This window comes from Diabrotica virgifera, chromosome 8, assembly GCF_917563875.1.
Source record: "Diabrotica virgifera virgifera chromosome 8, PGI_DIABVI_V3a".
In the NCBI taxonomy this organism is placed as follows: domain Eukaryota; kingdom Metazoa; phylum Arthropoda; class Insecta; order Coleoptera; family Chrysomelidae; genus Diabrotica; species Diabrotica virgifera.
This window is the reverse complement of record NC_065450.1, coordinates 40251833-40269088: the sequence shown is the minus strand read 5'-3', so window position 1 is coordinate 40269088 and position 17256 is coordinate 40251833. Positions and strand designations below refer to the sequence as shown.

The 17256-nt window shown below is 31.8% G+C and overlaps 1 protein-coding gene across 1 annotated transcript in view; it reads right to left on the bottom strand.

The window, feature by feature from the left end:
- The window catches only part of LOC114338933 (cytochrome P450 6k1-like), a 135465-nt gene extending 125150 nt beyond the window's left edge, over positions 1–10315 (bottom strand). The window contains exon 1 of the mRNA XM_050659367.1: positions 10174–10315. The gene's annotated coding sequence lies outside the window, so the exon portion shown is untranslated. The remainder of the gene's footprint in view (positions 1–10173) is intronic.
- Between the last annotated feature and the right edge of the window lie 6941 nt (positions 10316–17256).

Genomic DNA, 17256 nt, shown 5'->3' with positions numbered 1-17256 from the left:
AACTGTACCGACTACCGGACTTGTGCGTAGTCGGTTCAGTTCGGCTATTCCTATTCCGTTCCGCGGAACCTTAAGTTCGTTTTACGGCTACTGCTAGCGTCAATTTCTCGCCCGTGGAGCCGTAGCCTTAGGCAGTTTATACAGTCGCTTTATCTTTTTATTAACGTGATAAAGAGCCAAACCGGTATTTCCGTTAATTACAGAACCATCAGTAAATATGTAATCATGATTTTCCCATTGATGATGAATTTTATTAAGAAAATATTTATTTAGTAATTTTTCCGGGAGTCTAGGGTAGTCATCGATTAAATGGAATACAGGGCGATTATCGTAGTGTTTAAATGATGTGAAGTTGTTAATAGTGAATATATTGTCCTTAATTTCTGGGTAGTTATAATAACTTTCGATCAATAGAGGAGTTTTTTATATTTCCAATAACGATTTGTTAAAACCTCGATAGTTAACTGATGAATTGTGTGTGTAAGATTGTCATTTTTTGCGTATATCTTAAATAAGTTTTTATTACTTAGGAATTGTCTCCTTAACAGAAGTGGAGGTATGCAACTTTCCGCCTCCATAACAACTATGGGTGTAGATTTCAGATACCCATTACAGATTCGTAGACATTTATTTTGGATTTGATCAATCTTTTTAAGATGACATTCAGAGGCCGATCCATATAATACGCACCCATAATCGATTATTGACTGGATAAAAGATTTATAAAATAGAAGACAAATATTCGGATCTGCTCCCCACTTACTATGGCTGAAAACTTTTATGATGTTTATAGCATTTTCAATCTTAGATGTTATATAATGAATATGAGATTTCCAGTTAAGTTTCGTATCTAGAGTAATACCTAGATACTTAATTGAAGCTAGGTACGGGACTGTGTAATTTTTTAGTGTTATGGAAGACGGATGATGAAACCTCTTCCTAGTAAATGTAACAGCTGCTGACTTATTTTCTGAAATGGAAAGTCCGTTATTCTTTATCCACTTTTCTAATGAATCTGAAGCTACCTCTAAGTTTTGATGACATTTTTCTATATTTTGTTCCGCCGTATATATACATATATCATCGGCATATTGTAATGTTTTTATATTCCTATGGAATATAGTATCGAAGTCAAATGCGTATATAATGTACAAAATAGGACTTAATATGCTGCCCTGAGGAAGGCCTACAGCGGCTTTTTGAGGACCTATTAACTTGTCTACTGTACGAATATAAATATTTCTCTCGTTGTACAATTTATAAATATTAAAAATAAGTAGTTCCGGTAGTTTTAGCTTTTTCATCTTGTCCATTAAAATGTCTAATTGAATATTATCGTACGCTCCTTTTATATCTATGAATAAACAGGTTGTTGAAAAATTGTGTGAGAATCCACTTTGTATGTCAGTAACTAGAGTAGTCACATTATCTAACGTTGAACGATTTTTTCTAAATCCGAATTGGTTTTCGGGTAATAATTTGTTGAATTCTAAAAAATGTTCTAGTCTGTTTTTAATCATTCGTTCAAAAGTTTTTAATAAACAAGATGCCATAGCTATAGGTCGATAAGAATCTGAATTATTAGATTTTTTCCCAGGCTTTAATAAAGGGACTATAATATAATCAAGCCAATCATTGGGAATTGGTATTTTATTAAACCCTATATTATTATATATGTCCAACAACGCATTTCTGCCGGAATAAGATAGATTAAATATCATGTTATACTGAATTTGATCCTTTCCAGGGGATGTATTACAATTTTTTTTCATAGCTCTATTCAATTCATGCATGCTGAAAGGCGTTGTTAAATAATTATCTGAATTTCCAGAGGAATCATATAAACAAGGTTGCAATGGTTTAGAAATGCAAACTTTTGGACATAATTTATTTTGAAAATCCTCTATCCATTCAGCACTTGATTCTATGTAATGTGTATTGTTTTGTTTTCTATTTTTATAACTATTTACTTTTTGCCAAACTTGTTTCATAGGCGTGGTTTTATTTAAGGACTGACAATATATTTTCCATGATTCTTTTTTAGTTATTTTTATCGTTCTTTTTGCTATTGCATCAGCTCTTTTATAATTTATTAAATTTTGCAGGTTTGGATTGGTTTTGTATATTATAAATAATTGTTTTCTGTTATTAACTTTTGCCTGACATTCATCATTCCACCAGTGTTTATTTTTTTTATTTTGCTTATATTTATATCTCTGTGGTATTGCTTTTACAGCTGCATTATTAATTGCATTAATAAATTGGCTGTAATTATAATTATTATCATTATTTATAAAATGTTCGTCCATTTCGCTTTGAAATTTATTCCAATTGGCTTTTTTTGTTATCCATCTACTATACACCATCATTTCATTACTGCTCATTTCACAATTAAATTTAATTAAAATCGGAATGTGGTTAGAACCATGTGGATCGTTCATAATTTGCCACTCAAAAAGATGTGCTATACCTGATGAACAGAGTGTTAAGTCTATCGCTGAGGAGTTACTGTTTAATGTGGGCACTAATGTATGACTGCCATCGTTTAATAATACCAAATCCGTATTGTCTATGGCATCTTGTAACCTGTTGCCCTGAGAATTGGTTGTTAAACATCCCCAAGCGGTGTGATGAGCATTGAAATCGCCCCCGATTACACATGGCTTCGGGAGAGATTCAAAAAACTCGCCCCACTCATCCGTCCCTATGGAACTTCTTGGAGTAACATAAATGTTTACAAAAAATATACTGATTTTGTTGGTTGATAGTAGTTGGATACAGTTTGCTTGCAATTTATTGGAGTGCCTTACAATAATCTCATTATATTTTAAATTTAACTTTACCAGAAAAGCCACCCCGCCGTACCCGTCAGGGCGGTCTTCCCTAATAACGTTATAACCTGCAAAATTTACATATTTTGATGGTTTAAACCACGTCTCTGAAAGCATAGCAATATCTATATCTTCATTTATTAACATATTTTGAAGGTTTTCTTTATTAGATATAGCTGATCTACAATTCCACTGGCAGATCTTAAAACAACTCATCATCAGATATTGCATTAAATTTATCTTGAATAATACTAAGTAAAGTTGATTCTTGAATTTCAAATTTATTTTGTTGTTTTAAGATTCCTATAATGGATAAAATTAAACCTACTAAAGCATTCTCCGTAACAGTGACACAAGTCTCTTGATGAGACTGATTCAATGTTAAGTTTGATTTGTAATTTTGATTTTCGAAAACGGCTGTCGATGAACTCGAATGAATTGGTGATATAATTTTTTTATGTAAATTCAGTGTATTATCCTGTTCTTGAGACCTCACCAACCTAGGTCTTTTGTGAGAAACCGCAGAATGCTGGAAGTGCACCGAACTCGACTTTTGCCCGCTTGACTGCATTTGGGAAGAGGGAAATATATTAGATTGTAACTGAAGGTCATGAGAATTATTGTTTAAATTATGATTACTGTCGGCTATATATTTATTGTTTAAAATTTCGGTCGGTCCCGGATTTTTAACGACCACCTGTGCATAAGTAACTTTAGGGGTTTTTTTGTTTGCTTCTGCATAAGATAAATTTTGCTCAGTCATTAATTTTTTAATTGATTTTTGTCTATCGAATTCTGGACACTCTTTTATTTGATTTGTATAATGTTTTCCACTGCAATAGAAACATGTTTTTTCTACTAAATTTTTTTTGCAGTCTTTTGTCTCGTGTCCATCTTTACACTTTAAACAGCGAACGTTACTTTTACACTGCTTAATTAAATGTCCGTACCTATAACAATTGAAGCATAAAAGGACCTTTTGCTCGTAGGGTTCTACCGGAATTCTTACATGATTAATGCATATATATTGTGGTAACCTAGATGCTTTAAAAGTAACAAAAAAGGTTTTTGTAGGCACGTATTCTTTAGTACCGTCCTGTTTAACTACTTTTCGATTCATTCGTTTAACCGCCTCCACACTAAATTTACAATGCATATCAAACGGATTTATTTTCCCTCTAACATACTCTTCACCAAACTCATAGTCTATATTTCTTATTATACCAAATTTATGTGTAATGAATTTAGGGATATATGCCAACAAATTATATTTTTTTAAATTAACCGATTTTAATAAATTATTTGCCGATTTATAGTCTTTTAATTTAATTCTCAACCTATTACGCCCTATAGAATCTATGCAATTAATTTTGGAATCCAACTCTGGATGTTCTTTGAACAAAATATCTCCTATTCTAATAGCGTTTAATTTACCATCGAATTTGTCTAGACTATTTTCAATATACACGTAGTAAGGTGCGATATCGACATTATTATAAAAAGTTGCAATACGTACTGGTTTCTGTTGTATATCGGTTGTTGTCTCCGTATGTTTTACGTTAGAAATATTATTTGTACTTACATTTGGAATGTTGATATTTTCTATTGTTTTTTTGTCTAATACATTACGTTGTGATTCGACGTCCATATCCCAATTATTCGGGACATCCATGTCACCACTGCTTGGAGAATGAGTTCCAATTTGGGGGGCTTCACCACCCCCCTCGGTGGCACTCATATTATACACTCACTGGTAAATAAATTTTTTGATAAAATCTACTACACTCGAAATTTTAACAAAATTATTCGAAATTGGACACTGGTATTAATTACTTCGCACTCGATAAATCGACCGGTCGATTCAATGATCACGAACGAACGACTTTCACCCCTGTAACTTATTAAAATAAACATAGAAGTTTTCAGGGACTTTGGGCCCTCGGTCCTAACGTAATATTTCACTCTGCGTTTAAATTTTTGAAAAATACTTATTAGTTTTCCTAGGATTGGAAAAAAATGGATCCTGTTTATATTCTTTTTATTGTTTTTTTTTTTTGTATAATAAACGTTACTTACAAGGAATTACTTTTAATATTATTTTGTACAAACTTCTAATTAATAATATTTTTTTTCGACTCAAAAAATACTATAAATTGTACCAGAATTTGTACTTTAAAATCGTAGTTTCGAAAGCGGTAGTCCGAAAGTCAGACTACCGACGTCATCAATTGCGACGTTGCCTTTTTCTCTTCATGGCTTGTAAAGTAAAGGTGGCTATGGTGAGACCCAAGTTTACAGTCATTATTTTATTTGTTTGCTTCGTTTTTGTTGATTTTTGCCCTAAATTAAATTTGAGTCTTTTTAAAGATCGTTGAATGTTATGTTCATTGATTGTAGTACTATTAGCTTTGTGAAAATATATTGTTTGTAATGTAAAATTCTGAAAACATTAAACTTTTGTTTCTAGGTGTTTATTATAAAATTCGTTGAGGAAGTAGAAAAATACCCTCAACTGTATAATACAACTATATAAAAATGTAATAATACCGTACTCTTCACAGATCGAAATAGTCGTTTTGGTTACTATATAAAAAATGCGTTAATTTATAAAAACAGAATCGACTGGTATGCGGAGGGCAATCGCTTGTGACGCAGGGTTCGTAAAAGACGAGCAAGACGCGCGAACCTCGAGACCTCTTTTCGATCGACTCATGTGCGGACGGCCTTAGTCTTTTAAAGATTGGTGAATGATATGTTCGTTGATTGTAGTACTATTAGCTTTGTGGAAATATATTTTTTGTAATGTAAAAGTCTGAAAACATTGAACTTCTGTTTCTAGATGTTTATTATAAAATTCGTTAAGGAAGTAGAAAAATATCCTCAACTGTATAATGCAACTGTATAAAAATGTAATAATACTGTACTCATCACAGATCGAAATAGTCGTTTTGGTTACTATATAAAAAATTTATTAAAACGGCGGTTAAAATTTATTTAAGCGGTAATTTATAAAAACAGAATCGACTAGTGTGCGGAGGACAATCGCTTGTGACGTAGGGTTCGTACAAGACGAACAAGACGCGCGAAATTCGAGACGTGTCTTCCATCGACCCATGTGCGGACGGTCTTAGTGGTCCGTCTCACAGACCCAATGTTAGTCACATAAAGTTAAATATTTAAAAATCGTTTTTATGTTCTCCTAAGAAATTTGGCTTTTTGCAGTTACGTCGTTATTATTCCGGACCGGCGATATAATAAAAATCAAAGCAGCAATAAATAGGTAAGCGAAATATCTATTGGAAAAAATTATTATTCAATCATTATTCGCCAAAGCTGTCATATTTCGCCGCTACGGGTGCTGGCATAGTTTCTTGTATCCACATCATCTGTATACCCAGTAGAAGCAGAGTTGTAGCTCGTCAATTTACAAATCGAATATTTCAACGTCAAATAACAAAAAAAAATGTTGAAAAAACATTATTCTTGTTTCTTATAAAAGTTTGTAGGATCAAAAATAAGCAAGGTATGCTGAAAAGAAAATTGTTTCTTCTTTTTTGGTAAAAAACAATCTTGACAATTACCCCCTATTTCGCATCCCAATAAATGAAATTAATCGTTGCTCGTTTTGTGTCCATATTTAGATGATCGGATGATCCCATTTCTCTTTTGTTTGATGCTTCCCACTTTTGATTTCACCAGAACTACAACTATGTTATTGAGAGATCACAGTGGCGTACCAATTTTTTTCTAACATTTTATTTAAATTCAGACCATTACTCGTATACTCGCCAATGATAAATATAAAATGTTCGAATGCGCAATTGTTAAAACTGTTAAAACTCACCATATTTCATTCGTATATCAAGTTCAGTTTCGGAGCAATAAATATGTTTACCGAAATACGGTGGTCCTGTAAGGCTAAAATTTTTTTCTAGTGATAATTCATAGCACACCAAGGCTAAAAACCATGACCTGGCAGGCCTCAGCGGTGCACGTGTATCTACCAGGTGAATCGAAAAGTGCAAATTTAGGGGGTAAAATAAACTTTCTCCTGTAAGGTTTAAATTTAAGTATGTGTTTGAGTAAGTCATTCAGAAGAAATGTGTACAATGACAGGCGATTCTGAAGAGCATAAAACCTTGCCAGGCGAGGGGAAAGATTATGGGTTTTTCCTAAAAGTATTATTTTTGCACCGAACAATTTTTTTTAGGATTTTTGAATCATTTCAAACAGAAAACGTCTTTTGTAATTTTTCTCTTAAGTTAATAGTTTCTGTCATATGAGCGATTGAAAATTTTGAAAATTGAGAAATCGGCTATTTTTAACCCTAAATCGGACAGTTATCTAAAAATTTCAATGTTGCCAAGGTACGTAGATACTCTTTGAACATTGATTGATGAAATCCCGAAGAGTTTTTGAAATAAAATATCGAAAACCCCTTTGTTTCTTTAATTGCTAATCAAGCGTGTGCGACACTGTAGTATAAGTGAGGACGTTTGAGTTTGCATAAATTCATTATCTCGAGAATGGGCAAATTTCAAGAGAAATCCTCAGACAGGTCGATTTTTATTTTTGAATTAGGACTTTTTGGCATATATATAATACTAGTGACGTCATCCATCTGGGCGTGATGACGTAATCGATGATTTTTTTAAATAAGAGTAGGGATTGTGAGATAGCTTATTTGAAAGATTATTTAATTCTCTGTTCAGTGATGTAAACACTAACATAATTATTTATACAGGGTGTACAAAAAAATGTTTTCTTCTATTTGTCAAATTTAATCAAAGTTAATTTAATAAAAAAAAATTTTTTGTACACCCTGTACCAATAATTATGTTAATGTTTATATTAGTGAATAGAAAATTAAATAACCTTTTAAATGAGCTATCACACAACCCCTACTCTCATTTAAAAAAATCATCGATTACGTCATCACGCTCAGATGGATGACGTCACTAGTATTATATATATGCCAAAAAGTCCTAATTTAAAAATAAAATCGACCTGTCGGAGGATTTCTCTTGAAATTTGCCCATTCTCGAGATAATGAATTTATGCAAACTCAAACGTCCTCACTTATACTACAGTATCGCACCTGCTTGATTAGCAATTAAAAAAACAAAGGGGTTTTTGATATTTTATTGCAAAAAACTCTTCGGGATTTCATCAATCAATGTTTAAAGAATATCTACGTATCTTAGCAACATTGAAATTTTTAGATAAATCTCCGATTTAGGGTTAAAAATGGCCAATTTCGCAATTTTCAAAATTTTCAATCGCTTATATAACAAAAACTATTAACTTAAGAGAAAAATCACTGAAGACGTTTTCTGTTTGGAATGATTCAAAAAAGCTAAAAACAATGTGTTCGATACAAAAAGAATAATTTTAGGAAAAACCCCTAATCTTTCCCCTCGCCTGGCAAGGTTTTATGCTCTTCAGAATCGCCTGTCATTGTACACATTTCTTCTGAATGACTTACTCAAACACATACTTAAATTTAAACCTTACAGGAGAAAGTTTATTTTACCCCCTAAATTTGCACTTTTCGATTCACCTGGTAGATACACGTGCACCACTAAGGCCTGCCAGGTCATGGTTTTTAGCCTTGGTGTGCTATGAATTATCACTAGAAAAATTTCTAGCCTTACAGGACGACCGTTAGTCGGAGGGTTCACTAGCTCTTAGACTATTTGGATTATCGCGACAACGAATATTTTAGTCTACAACATAAGAAGTACGAAAGTAAATGGCTCTAATAATTATTCTAATAAACAACAATGTAATTTGCAATTTACTTTCGTTCTTCATATTTCGCACAATAAAATATTCGTTGTGGAGATAATCCAACACAGACTTATGTTCGTGGAATAGGGTATAATATGTCATAAATTAAATCACATAATATTCTGGGACCAAAAATAGTTTGATTGAACCTAACTTACCTTGGTACAAATGTGCACATAAAAAAAGTTATAGCCCTTTAAAGTTACAAAACGAAAATCGATTTTTCCCAATATCGAAAACTGTTAGAGATTTTATATTGAAAATAGACATGGGAAATAACAGTGAAATTTGTGCAATCTATAACAATTTTATGCAGGTTTTATTACTTTTAACTCCATAAGTGTTTGTGTATATTCCAAATAAATTATTGTGGTACTATTAGTTCAACACATTGTTTTTAAAACTTTTTTTCCTGTTAGTACTTTTTCGCTAAGCCAGTGTGTATCGAGACATTTTGAACTTTAGATAACATTTTCATCTTATTTTGTTTATTTGTGTGGTGCATAAGACTGTGCGTAATCAAAAACTTTTGAACAATTAAATTATTAAAATAGAGATGAATAGTACATTGTTTACCGGGTAGGAAAAGCTTAACATTCCTGGACGACTGTGAAGATTGCTAAGTCGAGGCGCAAGCCGAGACTTAGCAACACAGAGTCCAGGAATGTGGCTTTTCCTACGAGGTAAACATACTATTTTTCCGCAAATCGTTTAAAATTCGACAGATATTGATTGATTTAAAAAAACGCGATAATTTTATTCCCAAATAAATGGTGCTTTGAAATTCCTAATAAAATTACTTGGGTTACTATGGAAACGTATTGAGGTTGAATTCTCAAACTTGACGCTTATAAATTTAATTGCTGGTGTTCTCGAAAGTAAAATGATAAGTTATGATGAAATTTCCATTCCTGGGCTCCTCCAGAGCTGGTTGAGGCAGTGAATACTGCTTCATTAGAATTATTGCCAAAGAAATCAAGAGAAAAGTACGAAAATGCATACAGACGTTTTATGGATTATCGCATGAGTAAAAATACGAGTTCTTTCTCAGAAAATGTTGTAATGGCATACTTCCTAGACCTTTGTTTAAAGATGAAATCTTCAACATTATGGGCCAATTATTCAATGCTGAAGTCAACCCTTGCACTTAAACACAATGTAGATATATCTACATACTCAAAACTTCGTTCTTTATTGAAACGGCAAGCTCAAGGTTATAGGGCAAAGAAATCTAAGATTTTAACGAAGGAAGAAATTGAAAAATTTATCCAGGAAGCTCCAGATAAAGAAAATTTAATGATTAAGGTAATTTACAAGGTTTTAATAGCAATGTGTTTTCTATCATTTATGTAGAACACTAACAACTGTACGGAAATATCATTTCCTTACAGTAAGGAAATGACATTTCCTTACAGTAAGGAAGTCCTGACTTTTTCTTCAAGAAATTTTGACAGGAATGTCAAAATTTCCTGGCGATTTGCGGAAAAAGAATATTAAATATATTAAGTAAACGATAATTTTTATTGGTGATACGTGATAATGTGTGACTTACGATTTTTATGTAGACTGTATGTAAATTTAGTTTTTATGTAAACTATCCGTAGGTACTTATACAAAGAAATTGTTCATAATCTACCTTGACAGCTTTTCCTTTATTTTAAAAAACTTGTCAGCTTGCTTTCACAAATATATACGTTTAAAATTAACTAAAATATTTAGATCTCTATTGGACCATATGAATATTAATGATAATGATAATGTCATCATCTGAAATAAATTCAGAAGTTGATTTCAATTCTTGTAACCTTGCAAAAATATATTCCAATGGTTTACAAAAATAATATTTAACCAATATAAGGCTTACCTATTTTTAAATTTGTTCGTTTCAGTGCAGTGCAATATATTTATTAAAGGGTTTTTAAACAATATTATGTGAAAGCTGTTAGCAAATTGTTTATTCTTTTTTACGTTGTAAAAATAAACAATTTTATATAGTGCTTTCTACAATTGACCGGGTCATAAATGTCCTTAGCTGAATACGGAAGAACTGAGAGGTACTACCCACATAACATGATGTTCGCATTATATTCAAAGTATATACTACCAACATTCGACAGAGTATTCTTTTTAGTACATGCGTAGTACAAGCATAACATGTACCATAAAAAACATTATAAATTTCATGTTCTTTGCATATACTTTAAAGAATATTCTCGTACCGAATATACTGAGCACATTCGTGTACGTAGTATCTCAGAATATTCGTAAAAGTATATTATTGGAATATACCTTCATCGAATATACTTTAAAAGTATGTGCTTAACACATACTTGCACGTATGTACTTTTAAAATATCTTAAAAAGAATATATATGTATAGGAAGAATAATGTTAGCCTTTTAGATTATCAACTTATTATTTTTAGAATAATTAATAAAATTTATGTATGTAGGTATCACGGACGAATTTATTTCGTAAAATTGTTTTAATTGTAGGTATGGTAAAAAAGTTAAAAAATTAATTTGTATTAAAGAAAAAAATGTTCGTTTTCATAATTCAAATGAATTTACCATTTTGATTTTAACAAGAGTATTTTTACATCGTTGGAATTTATTAGATACATTCAATTGCTGTTTATAAAAGAATACACCATTACCAGATCGTAAAAAATTAGAATAATGCAAACGGAATAACGGAAATGACCCTTCTCATTCTGCCTGCATATGAATGAATAAAGGTTTTATAAAAATAAAAACGTAAACACAAACACTAAACATGCACATGGCACAGGCATTTGTATCCAATCTATGCTTGATGCTGTGTTAGGAGGAAGACGAACGACACAGTATACTAGGAACTACGACTATAGGAACATACAATGTATGTCATAATCTGTTTATTTTGTTTGTGGTGCTTTAAAATATTAAATCCATTTTGATAACTCAGTATTACTTAAATAGTAGGTAAGTACAAAATATATAAATTTTAGTTATAGTTTAGTTTCACTATATACAGGGTGTTTGGTAAAGAATGGGCCATAGCTTAACCTCAAGTCCCTTAGGTTAAAATAGGCCGATTTAAGCTAACTTACTTTCGTACAAATTTATAATAACCGAGATACAGGGTGTCAAAGTTAAACTTTTTTTTATTTATTGAATATTTCCTGAGAGGTATGAGATAACAACATGAAATTTGGTATGTAGGGGTTTCCTTGGTCGAGAAAACTAAATTCCCTACCAAAAATGATGTATTACCCAGAGGGCGCCACATTCGCCTTTCAGCACTCATTTATTACGTTCAATTTTTTTTATCCCTCACTCTGTATAATTTTCAGATCAAAATTTTTATTCTCCTATTAGTTTTACTTAAAAAAGGTATACTTCCTTCATCTCCCTAAACTCAACCGTTTTCGAGATAAACGCATTTTAAATCTGCGATACACCATCATTTTTAGCATAATATCATTGTAGTTCCACCCGAAAAATAACTTAAAACCATAATAATTGTGCCAGTTCTCAAATTTATGTCATTGCATCGCAAATTCCATTTGAAGAAATTTGCGATACATTTTTGGATAATTTTATGGTTTTAAGTTATTTTTCGGGTGTAACTACAATGATATTATGCTAAAAATGATGGTGTATCGCAGATTTAAAATGCGTTTAACTCGAAAACGGTTGAGTTTAGGGAGATGAAAGAAGTATACCTTTTTTAAGTAAAACTAATAGGAGAATAAAAATTTTAATGTGAACATTATACAGAGTGAGGGATAAAAAAAATTGAACGTAATAAATGAGTGCTGAAAGGCGTATGTGGCGCCCTCTGGGCAATACATAATTATTGGTAGGGAATTTAGTTTTTTCAACCCAAAAAACCCCCACATACCAAATTTCATGTTGTTATCTCATACCTTTCAGGAAATATTCAATAATAATAAAAAAAAGTTTAATTTTGACACCCTGTATCTCGGTTATTATAAACTTTGTACTAAGGTAAGTTAGCTTAAATCGGCCTATTTTAAGGCCTAATTGGCCTTAACCTCAGGAACCTGAGGTTAAGCTATGGCCCATTCTTTACCAAACACCCTGTATATTGTTATTGCTCTACTTTTTTTATTTATTTAGATTAATTAGCAAATTCTTAATTTAATTGATTAACCAATTATTTTATTTATTGCCTATGTAACAACACAACTAAATTCCAATTAAATTTTCCAATCAATTTTATTCTCAGGGCTAATTATTTAGTATTTGATACAATACTTGTGATCGGTGGCTTCTAGTATTTCTAGTTGCTTACTTCTTCCAGGGTAGGAACAGGGAAATTGAAAACACTCAAAATCATATAAATGTAATCTATTGTTTTTATCAATTAAGCCGTGTACATATGATTCAATAAATACTAAAATTTAACTTTTTCGCAACAATCTCTAACTTAATAAATTTAAACTCTAACTTTGATATCTCCTTGTTTTGACAAAAATATTTATTTAATTAATTTCTTATTTACTCATACTAAATTGAATGAATTTTACTTTTCTTCTTTTGAACTGATTTCTCAAATTTGAAATGACTAACTACATGAAAACAAATTGTTCAATAAACAAATAAACAAAGATGGTTTTGCTATAAATACATTTTCAGCTACTCTTTCTAGACAAAACAAAGGAATCTCCCTCGGACCAGGAAAATTAACTCTTCAACCGGTCGACGATTTGGTTTGAACTTGATTCTGCTCGCAAAGGCCGATCACACCACTCTACACTGATTATACACTTTTAAAACTCGACTGCCTCCTTCAGATGTCAATTACACAGTGTCTTTATTTTTCTCTAAAATCCATACTCTCACATTCATTATCCCTTCTCCTGATATTTTCCATCCAATAAACAACATCCTCTCTCAAACCATTTATTTCTTAAGAAACCAAATATCCTTCCATATAACTTTTTCAGTTTGTCAAATTTCAAAGAATATCATAATTAGTTCTTTACTACTTTCTACTTTTACAACTAAAAACTAATACAGTTTGTTTACCACATTAAAATACCTTCCCGGAAGGATCTTAAAAACGTTGTTGTCTCGTCAACGCTCTCTCCACTTTCTAATCACCGAAATGTTTGTTAATGTACCATCCATTTCGTCGAATAATTATCACTAATTGTTTTGATTTTTCCGAAACACTTGTTTAATAGCAAAATTAAATTCTATACAATGTTGGTCATATACAGGGTGATGAAAAACTATGATTTTATGGTCGTTGATATAAATTAAATTTTTTTGAATTTCCTTAAAAAAAAAACAATTCCACAACAATATATTATATAATGTCGATATTTATATAAATTTGAAATTTTGCAGTTGTGTATAACTTTACACACCCTATCAAAATAGCTATCAAAATGACAGTGTTGCCATTTAAGAAAATCAACGATGACGTCATATCTCTAAATTGGGACACCCTGTATACATTATTATTATATGTCAAAAATGACAATTTGATATACTAATCGACGGGTCTGAGCATTTTTCAAAAAAACAGTTAGTATTTTAATTATTGAATATATTCCAAATTACAGATATAACTTTGTTATTTTCTATTATCTTGTAAATGGTAGAGAATAAAAATTTGATATTTTGCAGTTATGTATAACTTTACAAACCCTATCAAATTAGCTATCAAAATGACAGTGTTGCCATTTAAGAAAATCGACGATGACGTCATATCTCTAAATTGGGACACCCTGTATACATTTTTATTGAATGTCAAAAAGGACAATTTGAAATACTAATCGACGGGTCTGAGCATTTTCCAAAAAAACAATTAGTATTTGAGATATTGAATTTATTCCACTTTACAGACTCTCTCTGTATACATAGAACGTTTAAGTAGTGTAATGTAGTATATACTCAGCATCTGCTCTGCACATTCGTAGTGGTAGTGGTAATTACGCATATTCTCAGTATATAATTTTTCTGAAAAGCAAGTTCTATGAATCTACTAAGAACATGAAATTGTAATGTGGGTAACCGCCATCAAATCTCGAAAGTTGGAATTCTTTGGATACATTATGCGAAATTAATCCATATATGCCCTCTTACAGGTCATCCTGCAAGGAAAAATATTTGGAAAGCGAGGTCCAGGAAGAAGAAGAACATCCTGGTTAAAGAACCTCAGAATCTGGTCCAACACAACATCTGTGCAGCTTTTCCGTGTTGCTGCAGATAAAATAAACATTGCCATGATGATCGCCAATATTCGTCACTGATAGGCACATCAAGAAAAAGATTTCAATTTAAGCCTCTATTAAAAAGTTTTGTCAGTATATAACAAGCGTTTCGAGAAGTTCAGCGTGGATTTTATCTGCTTTCTGATATTAATTTCTGATCCATGGTGTTTTCTGATCCATTTTCTTGGTGTTTGTTTAAGGTATTCAGGTCTGGACTCTTTTAGTTCTTTGGCGTGTAGTGACTTAAAACATTGATATTGATGGTTTGTAGGTTTGTGTTATTTTTGTCCTTCCTTAGTTTTCCTATCGATCTCAAAGGCTCAAAGACTTACTTTGACATGATTCCGCTTCCTCACTGTTCGCTCCAATGTTTGGTTTTTATCTAATATTCATTCGTTTAAAATATCGACCGTTGAAAGGCAAAAGTTACCAAACGCCAATTTGGGCGATATTGAGTTATTTATATCACTGAAATCAGAAAATTTTTCTGCGTCGATTGGTTGTATCCTCATGTGGCTACGATGAATTTTTTTGTCGCTTGGTAATTTAAAATTACCGACCAAAGTGATAACAAACAAGCTGAATAAAATTATAACATTAGCAGAAGAACAACAAGGTTTTAGGTCGGGAAGATCATGCACCGACGCTATATTTATAATGAGGCAGATTCAAGAAAAATCGTTAGAATACAACAAACCGGCATACTTATGTTTCGTGGACTTTAAGAAGGCATTTGACAGGGTCAAATGGACGTTAAGGACGTTATTCATTTATTGTACGCAAGAGAGGTACCTCTAGGAATAATTAAAACGATCGAAAATATCTACCAGAACAACACAATAAAAGTAAAAGTAGATGAAAAACTAACTGACCCAATTGAAGCAGGCAATGGGATAAGACAGGGAGATTCCCTGAGGCCTCTGTTGTTCAACCTGATCATGGACGAAATAATAAAAAAAGTAAGAACAAAAAAAGGATACCAAATGGAAGAAAAACCACTTAAAATAATCTGCTACGCAGACGACGCAATACTAATCTCTCAAAGTGAAGATGATTTACAACGTATGCTGCACGAATTCAATATAACCTTAATTTCCCCAAAAAAAGCCTAAATGCATGGTTATAACAGCAGATCTAATAAGGTGTAAATTAGAGTTGGAGGGTCAAATAATAGAACAAGTCATGGAGTTTAAATATCTAGGCATCACACTATGCAGCTACGGAAAGCTCGAAACAGAAGTGGAAGATCAGGTGAATAAAACAAACAGAGCCGCAGGTTGCCTGAATTAAACAATATGGAGAAATAAAAACATCGGAAAAGAAGTGAAAGGCAGAATTTACAAAACAGTCATCAGACCAATAATTACATACGCGGCAGAAACACGACCTGATACAGAAAGGACAAAAAGAATGCTAGAAACAGCAGAGATGAAAACATTGCGAAACATCGATGGTAAGACGATGTGGGATAGAGCTAGAAGTGCAGATATACGAAGGAGATGCAAGGTGGACAACATTAATAACTGGGTAAAAAGCAGAGTAGAATGGAACGACCACATAAGCCGAATGACAACAAATAGGCGACGGAGGGCGAGAGACGAAATAGGAAGACGATCAGTGGGAAGACCACGAAAAAGATGGAATGACAACTTACTGGAGGCACATTGAAAAACAGACAGTCTATATAAAAAGGAGAAGAAGAAAAGAAGAAGAAGAAGAAGAAGAAGCAATTTAAAATAATTGACATTTTTAACAATTTTCGGCGACCAAGCGACTAAAATTTTGTAAATTTAAGAACAACTTCCATTTGGTACCTATTCATTTTAATCCTTTACAGTTAGTAAGTTTTTGTTAGATTGTAGTATAAATGTTGGAGCGTTTAGTGATTTTTTACAAACAAAATCTAGAGTTTTTAATATGCTTAGGAAATTTTACCCTATCCAAAAATATTTTTTTTATCATTTATTACCTTTTTCGCACATTAATTAAATACCATTTTTTGTTTAGTTAATAATATCTAGATGTATCTTTCTTAAACAAGATACATAGTTCTTCCTTTCTACCTAAAATAGGTGGAATTTGTTGCTTGGTAATACTTTACCTGCCGTTTTTTAATGTTTTTGTTGCTTAGATATATTTCTTTAACAAAGACATTTTAAAAGAAAGGACATTTACCTTTTGTGGCTCAGCTAGCATCCAGTTTGCAAGTATAACCAACTTGCTCTAACCTTAGTCAAAATTTAAATACCAACTTTATATTCATTAAATCGGTTATACTTATTTTTAGATCGAACACTGATGATGATTTTTTATAAAAATCGAAAACGTTTTGTTGTGATGTAGCCCTTTTAAGGGATTTTAATAAAAAAAATTTATACCTTTTACAAACAATTTCTTTCCAATTTTA